This window comes from Lolium rigidum, chromosome 3 (genome assembly GCF_022539505.1).
Source record: "Lolium rigidum isolate FL_2022 chromosome 3, APGP_CSIRO_Lrig_0.1, whole genome shotgun sequence".
In the NCBI taxonomy this organism is placed as follows: domain Eukaryota; kingdom Viridiplantae; phylum Streptophyta; class Magnoliopsida; order Poales; family Poaceae; genus Lolium; species Lolium rigidum.
The window spans coordinates 347,565,178-347,577,329 of NC_061510.1; positions in this window are offsets into that span (position 1 = coordinate 347,565,178).

Genomic DNA, 12,152 nt, shown 5'->3' on the forward strand with positions numbered 1-12,152 from the left:
GTACAATTAATATTATCAAGTAACATAGGACCATCATCTAGAGATTTATCACAAACATTTGCCAAGCAAAACTCTTTAATACCATGCATTCCGACATCAGGCACAAACAAAGCGTTATCATAAAATTTATCAAAATAGCACGGGTTATCATGAATAACAGTAGCATAATTATTCTCGCAAGTTTTACTCATAGGTACTATTTCAAGAGAATCCACAGGAACAAAACATTCATCCGCCTTTGGTAAGCATGGAGGACAATCAAACAGTGCAAGAGATAAAGAGTTACTCTCATTAGAAGGTTGGCATGGGTAGCTAATCCATTCTTCCCCCTTTTGTTCATCACTCTCCTCTTCTTTTTCATCCAATGAGCTTTCAGGTTCATCAATTTCCTCCTCTTTTTCATCCAATGAGCTTTCAGCTTCATCAATTTCTTCTTCCACTGGTTCCTGCTAATTGTGAGTGCATTCTTGTGCATTAATGAGTCTCTCTTTATAATCAATAATATAAGGATTATCACTGTAGCTTTCTATGCAAAAATTATGGATAGAAGAGACATAATCTTCAAGGTCCTTACAAACAACACAAGTTTCATAATTTTTAGCTATGAAGGATTCTATTTCAGAAGCTCCCATAAACAAAAAAAAATTGTTCTACTTCTTCGAACCCAAAATGAATATAGCTATTCCAATTATAGTTCTTAATTAAAACTTCCTCACTAAATCCACATTAAAATTTAAGATGTTTAGTATCCTGTTGAGAGCAACAGTTTATATCATGGCGTTTAAGCAAGATTTTAGCAATTGTATTTAGTTTTTCTATCACAGCACTCATGACTTTACCCGTTCTTGATTCTCTATAATTATTATATAATTCAATAAGCTCCAACATGGTCATGCGTTCTTCCATAACAACAGTTTTTAATTTTTCGTTTTTTCAAATTTTTATGGATTTTTGGGTATATGAGAAAAATAAAACAAGACAAAAACAAAAGTAAACTAAGCAAAATAAAACTAGACAGAAATAAACTAAGCACAAATAAACTAGACAAAAGTAAACTAAGCAAAACAAAATAAAATAAAACAAAAACAGAGAGAGAGGTAGAGTGTACTCCCCAGGTGAACTTATGAGTAGAGCTATGCCTCCCCGGCAACGGCGCCAGAAAATAGTCTTGATAACCCACAAGTATAGGGGATCGAAACAGTCTTCGAGGGAAGTAAAACCCAAATTTATTGATTCGACACAAGGGGAGGTAAAAGAATACATATAAGCCTTAACAACTGAGTTGTCAATTCAGCTGCACCTGGAAAAGCACTAGTAACAAGGGTGATGTGAAAGCAGCAGTAATATGAGAGCAGTAGTAACAGTAACACATCAGCAGTAATAGTAACACAGAGGCAATGGCACCAGAAAATAGTTGATACTACTTCCAATGACATGTAGAACGAGTATATGATGATGAGAGATGGACCGGGGTTCCCAGCTATCTACACTAGTGGTAACCTCCAATAACAAGTGTTGGGTGAACAAATTACAGTTGGGCAATTGATAGGATTGAAATAGCATTAAGACAGAACATCAAGATCATTAATCATGTAGGCATGTTTTCCATATATAGTCATACGTGCTCGCAATGAGAAACTTGTACAACATCTTTTGTCCTACCAGTCGGTGGCAGCTGGGCCTCTAGGGAATCTCATTGGAAATTAAGGTACTCCTTTTAATAGAGCACCGGAGCAAAGCATTAACACTCCGTGAAAACATGTGATCCTCATATCTAAGCCTTTCCCTCCGAGTTGTCCCAATTTCGTCACTTTGGGGCCTTTGGTTCCGGACATAGACATGTGCATACAACTTGTAGATACAATCTAAGCAATAAGTATAGAGCTTAAATCTAAGATCATGCCACTCGGGCCCTAGTGACAAGCATTAAACACAACAAGATTGCAGCAACAATAACTTCATAACTTTATAGATAGACTAATCATAATGTAACAATCCATCGGATCCCAACAAACACAACACCGATTACATCAGATGAATCTCAATCATGTAAGGCAGCTCATGAGATCATTGTATTGAAGTACATGGGGGAGAGAATACCAACTACTAGAACCCGTAGTCCATGGGGGAACTACTCACGGAGCATGATGGAGGCGATGGCGTTGACGGAGATGGCTTCCGAGGGCACTTCCCCGTCCCAGCAGGGTGCCGGAACAGAGACTTCTGTCCCCCGAATTGGAGTTTCGCGATGGTGGCGGCGCCCCTGGAGTCTTTCTGGAGTTTTGTCAATTGGTATCGCGTTTTTAGGTCGAAAGGGGTCTTATAGGCGAAGAGGCGGCACAGGAGGGGCACCAGGGCGCCCTCCCCATAGGCCGGCGCGGCCAGGGGCATGCCCGCGCGGCCCTATGGTGTGGGGGCCCCAGGCCTCCCCTCCGACTCTCCTTCGGTGTCCTGGTCCGTCTCGGTTAATTATGATGTTTGGTCTTCGTTTCGTCGAATTCCGAGAATATTGCCCGAACAGCCTTTCCGGAACCAAAAACGGCGAGAAACGAGAACCGGCACTTCGGCATCTTGTTAATAGGTTAGTTCCGGAAAATGCATGAAATCATTATAAAGTGCAAGCAAAACATGTAAGTATTGTCATAAAACAAGCATGGAACATCAGAAATTATAGGTACGTTGGAGACGTATCAATAACCTTAGAACTTTCTGTCACTGTCCCAGATTCAATGGAGGCATGAACCCACTATCGAGTATAAATACTCCCTCTTGGAGTCACAAGTATCAACTTGGCCAGAGCCTCTACTAGCAATGGAGAGCATGCAAGATCATAAACAACACATATATGATAGATCAATAATCAACTTGACATAGTATTCCATATTCATCGGATCCCAACAAACACAACATGTAGCATTACAAATAGACGATCTTGATCATGTTAGGCAGCTCACAAGATCTAAACATGATAGCACAAGAGGAGAAGACAACCATCTAGCTACTGCTATGGACCCATAGTCCAAGGATGAACTACTCACGCATCAATCCGGAGGCGGGCATGATGATGTAGAGTCCTCCAGTGATGATTCCCCTCTCCGGCAGGGTGCCGGAGGCGATCTCCTAAATCCCCCGAGATGGGATTGGCGGCGACGGTGTCTCTGGAACTTTTCTCGTATCGTGGCTCTCGGTACTAGGGTTTTCGCGACGGAGTGAATAAATAGGCGAAGGGGCAGAGTCGGGAGGCGGCCGAGGGGCCCACCCCACAGGCCGGCGCGCCCCCCTCCTTGGCCGCGACGCCCTAGGGTGTGGGGCCGCCTTAACCCCTCCCCGTCTCTCCTTCGGTGTTCTGGAAAGCTCCATGGAAAATAAGACCGTGGGCTTTTGTTTCGTCCAATTCCGAGAATATTTCCTGTGTAAGATTTCTGAAACCAAAAACAGCAGAAAACAGGAACTGGCGCTTCGGCATCTTGTTAATAGGTTAGTGCCGGAAAATGCATCAAAATGATATAAAGTGTATATAAAACATGTGAGTATTGTCATAAAACTAGCATGGAACATAAGAAATTATAGATACGTTTGAGACGTATCAAGCATCCCCAAGCTTAGTTCCTACTCGCCCTCGAGTAGGTAAACGATAACAAGGATAATTTCTGAAGTGACATGCTGCTATCATATCTTGATCAATACTATTGTAAAGCATATGAGATGAATGAAGTGATTCAAAGCAATGGTAAAGATAATGACTAAACAACTGATCATATAGCAAAGACTTTTCATGAATAGTACTTTCAAGACAAGCATCAATAAGTCTTGCATAGGAGTTAACTCATAAAGGAATAAATTCTTAGAAGAAAGTTTTGAAGCAACACAAAGGAAGATATAAGTTTCAGCAGTTGCTTTCAACTTCAACATGTATATCTCATGGATAATTGTCAACACAAAGTAATATGATGAATGCAAATAAGCAAGTATGTAAGAATCAATGCACTCAGTTGACGCAAGTGTTTGCTTCTAAGACAGAAAGAAGTAGGTAAACTGACTCAACATAAAGTAAAAGAAAGGCCCCTTCACAGAGGGAAGCAGAGATTACTCTTGTGCTAGAGCTTTTTATTTTGGAATCATAGAAACAATTTTGTCAACGGTAGTAATAATTCATATGTGTTATGCATAAGACATCCTATAAGTTGCAAGCCTCATGCATCAAATACCAATAGTGCTCGCACCTTGTCCTAATTAGCTCGGATTTCCATGGATTATCATTGCATTACATATGTTTCCACCAAGTGTCACAAAGGGGTACCTCTATATCACCTGTATAAAGGTCCAAGGAGATAGATCGCATTTGATTTCTCGTTTTTGATAGATCTCAACTTAAGGACATCCGTACCGGGAAAACATAGAAAACAGATAATGGACTCCTCTTTAATGCTTAAGCATTCAACAACAGATAATATTCTCATAAGAGATTGAGGATTGATGTCCAAACTGAAAATTCCACCATGATACATGGCTTTGGTTGGCGGCCCAATGTTCTTCTCTAACAATATGCATACTCAAACCATTTAATCATGATAAATCACCCTTACTTCAGACAAGACGAACATGCATAGCATCTCACATGATATTCAATAAAGGTGTAATAGTTGATGGCGTCCCCAGAAACATGGTTACCGCTCAACAAACAACTTATAAGAAATAAGATACATAAACGACATATTCAATACCACAATAGTTTTTAAGCTATTTTCCCATGAGCTATGTATTGCAAAGACAAGGAATGAAATTTTTAAGGTAGCACGCAAGCGATTTACTTTGGAATGGCAGAGAAATACCACATAGTAGGTAGTTATGGTGGACACAAATGGCATAGGTTTTGGCTCAAGGTTTTGGATGCACGAGAAGCATTCCCTCTCAGTACAAGGCTTTGGCTAGCAAAGTTGTTTGAAGCAACACAAGTATGAACCGGTACAGCAAAACTTACATAAGAACATATTGCAAGCATTATAAGACTCTACAGTGTCTCCTTGTTGTTCAAACACTTTTACCAGAAAATATCTAGACTTTTAGAGAGACCAATCATGCAAACCAAATTTCAACAAGCTCTAAGGTAATTCTCCACTAATAGGTTCAATCTACATGATGCAAGAGCTTAAACATGATCTATTTGAGAGCTCAAAACAATTGCCAAGTATCAAATTATTCAAGACAATATACAAATTACCACATGAAGCATTTTCTGTTTCCAACCAAATAGCAATGACGAAGCAGTTTCAACCTTCGCCATGAACATTAAAAGTAAAGCTAAGAACACCAGTGTTCATATGAAACAGCGGAGCGTGTCTTTCTCCCACACAAAGAATGCTAGGATCCGAGTTTATTCAAACAAAAACAAAAATAAAAGCACACAGACGCTCCAAGTAAAGCACATAAGATGTGACGGAATAAAAATATAGTTTCACTAGAGGTGACCTGATAAGTTGTCGATGAAGAAGGGGATGCCCAAGGCATCCCCAATCTTAGATGCTTGAGTCTTCTTGAAATATGCAGGGATGAACCACGGGGGCATCCCCAAGCTTAGACTTTTCACTCTTCTTGATCATATTGTATCATCCTCCTCTCTTGACCCTTGAAAACTTCCTCCACACCAAACTCAAAACAAACTCATTAGAGGGTTAGTGCAGAATCAAAAATTCACATGTTCAGAGAGGATACAATCATTCCTAACACTTCTGGACATTGCCCAAAGCTACTGAAAGTTAATGGAACAAAGAAATCCATCCAACACAGTAAAAGAGGCAATGTGAAATAAAGGCAGAATCTGTCAAAACAGAATAGTCTGTAAAGACAAAAATTTTAGAGGCACTTAACATGCTCAGATGAAGAAGCTCAAATTGAATGAAAGTTGCGTACATATCTGAGGATTACTCATGATTTTTCGCAGATTTTTCTGAGTTATTTACAGAGAGATCTACTCAAATTCGTGACAGCTAGAAATCTGTTTCTGCGCAGAAATCCAAATCTAGTATCAACCTTACTATCAAAGACTTTACTTGGCACAACAATGCAATAAAGTAAAGATAAGGAGAGGTTGCTACAGTAGTAACAACTTCTAAGACACAAATATAAAACAAAAATTGCAGAAATAAAATGATGGGTTGTCTCCCATAAGCGCTTTTCTTTAACGCCTTTCAGCTAGGCGCAGAAAGTGTAACTCAAGTATTATCAAGAGATGAAGCATCAACATTATTACCAGGGGCTTTGCGCCTACCCTTCTTACTCTTATTCTTAATCTTTGGTCTAGGGAATACTTGACCGCATCCGGGTGTAGAGGTAAAATTTAGAGTGCCTTTTCCCACATCTATGGTTGCTCCCAAGAGTTTCAGCAGGGCTCTTCCAAGTGTGATTTGTCCTGTCCCTACACATTCAATAAAGAGATAATCAGTGGATACCATTCTTCCAAGAAAGGTTGTGAACACACCTTCAGCTATCCCCTTAGGAATTATAAAAGAATTATCAGTAAGAGTTATTCCTTCTCCACCTTCAGTAAGTCCCCAAAGTGTCAAAGATTCATAGATACTTTCAGGCATAAGGCAAAACTCAGACATAATATCACAACGGGCATAAAAAGTTTCACCACAAATAGCAACCTTAATAGCAGGGACCCACATTGAAGGTTCAAAGCTTACTGGAACATAATCATAATATTCACGAATCTGGTTGTACCCTTCTTTTAAACAAGATATATTTGTTTTAAGAGTGTTTAATCTATTATGAATGCTAGTAAGAGATGAATCAAAATTATTAGCGGGGCTAGATGATGTCACCAATTTCTTTATGGCATTAAAAGCCTGATCCCCATCGCAATGAAGGAAATCTCCTCCCACTAAAGCATCCAAAGCATGTCTATAGCGAACAATAAGCCCAAAATAAAAATTACTAAGAAGCAAACTTAGAGTCATTCTAGGTTCAGTTTTACCATAAGAATCAAAAATTCTAGACCAAGCCTCTTTAAAACTCTCCTCACTCCCTTGTTTAAAAGTAAAGATCAATTCCTCGGGTGACAGAGTAACAGGACTAGACATGATAACAAAATAAAGTAAATGCTAGTAACTATTTTTTTTTGTGTTTTTGATATAAAGAAAGCAAAACAAGACAGAAAATAAAGTAAAGTAAAGCAAGACAATAAAAAAAGTAAAGAGATTGGATGTGAGAGACTCCCCTTGCAGCGTGTCTTGATCTCCCCGGCAACGGCGCCAGAAAAAGAGCTTGATAACGCGTGAAGCACACGTCCGTTGGGAACCCCAAGAGGAAGGTGTGATGCGTACAGCGGCAAGTTTTCCCTCAGTAAGAAACCAAGGTTATCGAACCAGTAGGAGATGAAGGCCACGTGAAGGTTGTTGGTGAAGGAGTGTAGTGCGGCGCAACACCAGGGATTCCGGCGCCAACGTGGAACCTCCACAACACAATCAAAATACTTTGCCCCAACTTAACAGTGAGGTTGTCAATCTCACCGGCTTGCTGTAACGAAAGGATTAAACGTATGGTGTGGAGAATGATGTTTGCTTGTGAAGAACAACAGAGAACAGAGATTGCAGTAGATTGTATTTCAGATGTAAAAGAATGGACCGGGGTCCGCAGTTCACTAGTGGTGTCTCTCCAATAAGAAATAACATGTTGGGTGAACAAATTACAGTTGGGCAATTGAAAAATAGAGAGGGCATAACAATGCACATACATATCATGATGACTAATATGAGATTTACTTAGGGCATTACGACAAAGAACATAGACCGCTATCCAGCATGCATCTATGCCTAAAAAGTCCACCTTCGGGTTAGCATCCGCACCCCTTCCAGTATTAAGTTGCAAACAACAGACAATTGCATTAAGTATGGTGCGTAATGTAATCAACACAAATATCCTTAGACAAAGCATTGATGTTTTATCCCTAGTGGCAACAGCACATCCATAACCTTAGAACTTTCTGTCACCGTCCCAGATTCAATGGAGGCATGAACCCACTATCGAGCATAAATACTCCCTCTTGGAGTCACAAGTATCAACTTGGCCAGAGCCTCTACTAGCAACGGAGAGCATGCAAGATCATAAACAACACATATATGATAGATCAATTATCAACTTGACATAGTATTCCATATTCATCGGATCCCAACAAACACAACCTGTAGCATTACAAATAGACGATCTTGATCATGTTAGGCAGCTCACAAGATCTAAACATGATAGCACAAGAGGAGAAGACAACCATCTAGCTACTGCTATGGACCCATAGTCCAAGGATGAACTACTCACGCATCAATCCGGAGGCGGGCATGATGATGTAGAGTCCTCCGGTGATGATTCCCCTCTCCGGCAGGGTGCCGGAGGCGATCTCCTGAATCCCCCGAGATGGGATTGGCGGCGACGGCGTCTCTGGAACTTTTCTCGTATCGTGACTCTCGGTACTAGGGTTTTCGCGACGGAGTGAATAAATAGGCGAAGGGGCAGAGTCGGGAGGCGGCCGAGGGGCCCACCCCACAGGCCGGCACGCCCCCCTCCTTGGCCGCGCCGCCCTAGGGTGTGGGGCCGCCTTGGCCCCTCTCCGTCTCTCCTTCGGTGTTCTGGAAAGCTCCGTGGAAAATAAGACCGTGGGCTTTTGTTTCGTCCAATTCCGAGAATATTTTCTGTGTAAGATTTCTGAAACCAAAAACAGCGAAAACAGAGAACCGGCGCTTCGGCATCTTGTTAATAGGTTAGTGCCGGAAAATGCATCAAAATGATATAAAGTGTATATAAAACATGTGAGTATTGTCATAAAACTAGCATGGAACGTAAGAAATTATAGATACGTTTGAGACGTATCAGTCATCACAATACTCTCAAGAACTTTGGTGTTGATTTGAAAGAAATGCAGTCACACCGCATGGCAACCTTGCTTATTGATGTAGCTGCAGCAATGAAAGAAGGAGAGGCTCCAAGTGTTGATTTCTCAACCGAAGGTAGAGTTCAAGAAGATCAAACTATGTACGCTGCTGAAGGAGATGTGGATGAAGGTTTTATACCAAACATGTTGATGTTCAAAATGTGGAAGGAGCTATGGAGGGTGATTCTGAAACATTAGAGGACAATGAACATTTGGTTGAAGCAAATGATGATGACGTGCACACACACACCAATGTCCTGGATATTTCGCAAGCAGTTGTTCTTATTGATTCGTCTACTGGGGGAGGTGATGTTGGTGAACATGTTTCTGTTGACAACCCCGTGAGGTCACCCATCCGATCACATACTCTTGCATACCAGAAAGTATACCTCTATAAGCTTAGATTAATTAGAGCCCCTGACCCTCCAGCAATGGAGCTATTCTCCCAGGATCCACATGAAATGGTTAAGTATGATTCATTATCACACGTCCCGACTACTGCATCAATAATTACTCCGCCTACTGATGTTGCATGTGTAGAGAAGGTTGTCGATGCATGTATGAATCTTTTTGTGTCTTGTTCTTGTTTCCTTTCTAATTTAGTCTTCGGTTTTGTGCTAACTTGCTAGTATTTATTTATTTTCCTAGCCATTGACCAACCTAAAGCAATGGAGGCTGCAACCCCACCCTTACCATTAACTGATGCTCAAGGAGATCACTTGATTGAGACATTGTCACCACATCATCCAATCAAGATAGATTCATTTTGGCTGGAAACATGACTATTTAATTTACCTCCATTGCTGCAATTTCATACATATTTTTCTACCTTACTGTTACTTGTCTACTACATTACCTATTATAGATTGCTACCTTACTATATATCCATGTTACCGAAGCTAGGAAAATCCTCTACTTTTTTATAGCTCATTATTGATGTTCATGAGCTACACTACATAATAGTGTTTGCTTCAATTTTCGTTACATACCTTAATGTGTGCTTTAGCTAGAGCTCAATGTTTGCTTCATTTGATACTAGTCCATATTTTCTTCTTTATTTACTACTGTAATTTCTTTGTAGCTGATACGTCTCCGACGTATCGATAATTTCTTATGTTCTATGCCATATTATTGATGATACCTACATGTTTTATGCACACTTTATGTCATATTCGTGCATTTTCCGGAACTAACCTATTAACAAGATGCCGAAGTGCCAGTTCCTGTTTTCTGCTGTTTTTGGTTTCAGAAATCCTAGTAACGAAATATTCTCGGAATTGGACGAAACGAAGACCCAGGTGCCTATTTTTCCACGGAGCTTCCAGAAGACCGAAGAACATACGAAGTGGGGCCACGAGGTGGCGACACCACAAGGCGGCGCGACCCAGGGGGGGGCCCGCGCCGCCCTATGGTGTGGCCCCCTCGTCTGGCCCCCGACTCTGCCCTTCCGCCTACTTAAAGCCTCCGTCGCGAAACCCCTGATGCGAAAAACCACGATACGGAAAACCTTACTGAGACGCCGCCGCCGCCGATCCCATCTCGGGGATTCCGGAGATCTCCTCCGGCACCCTGCCGGAGAGGGGATTCATCTCCCGGAGGACTCTACACCGCCATGGTCGCCTCCGGAGTGATGAGTGAGTAGTTCACCCCTGGACTATGGTCCCATAGCAGTAGCTAGATGGTTGTCTTCTCCTCATTGTGCTTCATTGTTGGATCTTGTGAGCTGCCTAACATGATCAAGATCATCTATCTGTAATACTCTATGTTGTGTTTGTCGGGATCCGATGGATAGAGAATACCATGTCATGTTAATTATCAAGTTATTACATATGTGTTGTTTATGATCTTGCATGCTCTCCGTTTCTAGTAGAGGCTCTGGCCAAGTTTTTACTTTTAACTCCAAGAGGGAGTATTTATGCTCGATAGTGGGTTCATGCCTGCATTGACACACTGGGGAGTGACGAAACCCCTAAGGTTGTGTTGTCTCTGTTGCCACTAGGGATAAAACATTGGCGCTATGTCCGAGGATGTAGTTGTTGATTACATTACGCACCATACTTAATGCAATTGTCTGTTGTTAGCAACTTAATACCGGAGGGGGTTCGGATGATAACTCTGAAGGTGGACTTTTTAGGCATAGATGCGGTTGGATGGCGGTCTATGTACTTTGTCGTAATGCCCAATTAAATCTCACTATACTTATCATGTCATGTATGTGCATTGTTATGCCCTCTCTATTTGTCAATTGCCCGACTGTAATTTGTTCACCCAACATGCTTTTATCTTATGGGAGAGACACCTCTAGTGAACTGTGGACCCCGGTCCATTCTTTAATACTTGAAATACAAATCTGTCTGCAATACTTGTTTTTACTGTTTTCTCTGCAAACAATCATCTTCCACACAATACGGTTAATCCTTTGTTACAGCAAGCCGGTGAGATTGACAACCTCACTGTTTCGTTGGGGCAAAGTACTTTGGTTGTGTTGTGCGGGTTCCACGTTGGCGCCGGAATCTCTGGTGTTGCGCCGCACTACATCCCGCCGCCATCAACCTTCAACGTGCTTCTTGGCTCCTCCTGGTTCGATAAACCTTGGTTTCCTTCTGAGGGAAAACTTGCTGCTGTGCGCATCATACCTTCCTCTTGGGGTTGCCCAACGAACGTGTGAAATACACGCCATCAAGCTCTTTTTACGGCGCCGTTGCCGGGGAGATCAAGACACGCTGCAAGGGAGTCTCCACTTCTCAATCTCTTTACTTTGTTTTTGTCTTGCTTTATTTTATTTACTACTTTGTTTGCTGCACTTATATCAAAACACAAAAAAATTAGTTGCTAGCTTTACTTTATTTACTGTCTTGTTTGCTATATCAAAAACACAAAAAAATTAGTTTATTTGCATTTACTTTATCTAGTTTGCTTTATTTACTACTGCTAAAATGGCCAACCCTGAAAATACTAAGTTGTGTGACTTCACTAGCACAAATAATAATGATTTCTTATGCACACCTATTGCTCCACCTGCTACTACAGCAGAATTCTTTGAAATTAAACCTGCTTTACTTAATCTTGTCATGCGAGAGCAATTTTCTGGTGTTAGTTCTGATGATGCTGCTGCCCATCTCAATAATTTTGTTGAACTATGTGAAATGCAAAAGTATAAAGATGTAGATGGTGACATTATAAAATTAAAATTGTTCCCTTTCTCATTAAGAGGAAGAGCTAAAGATTG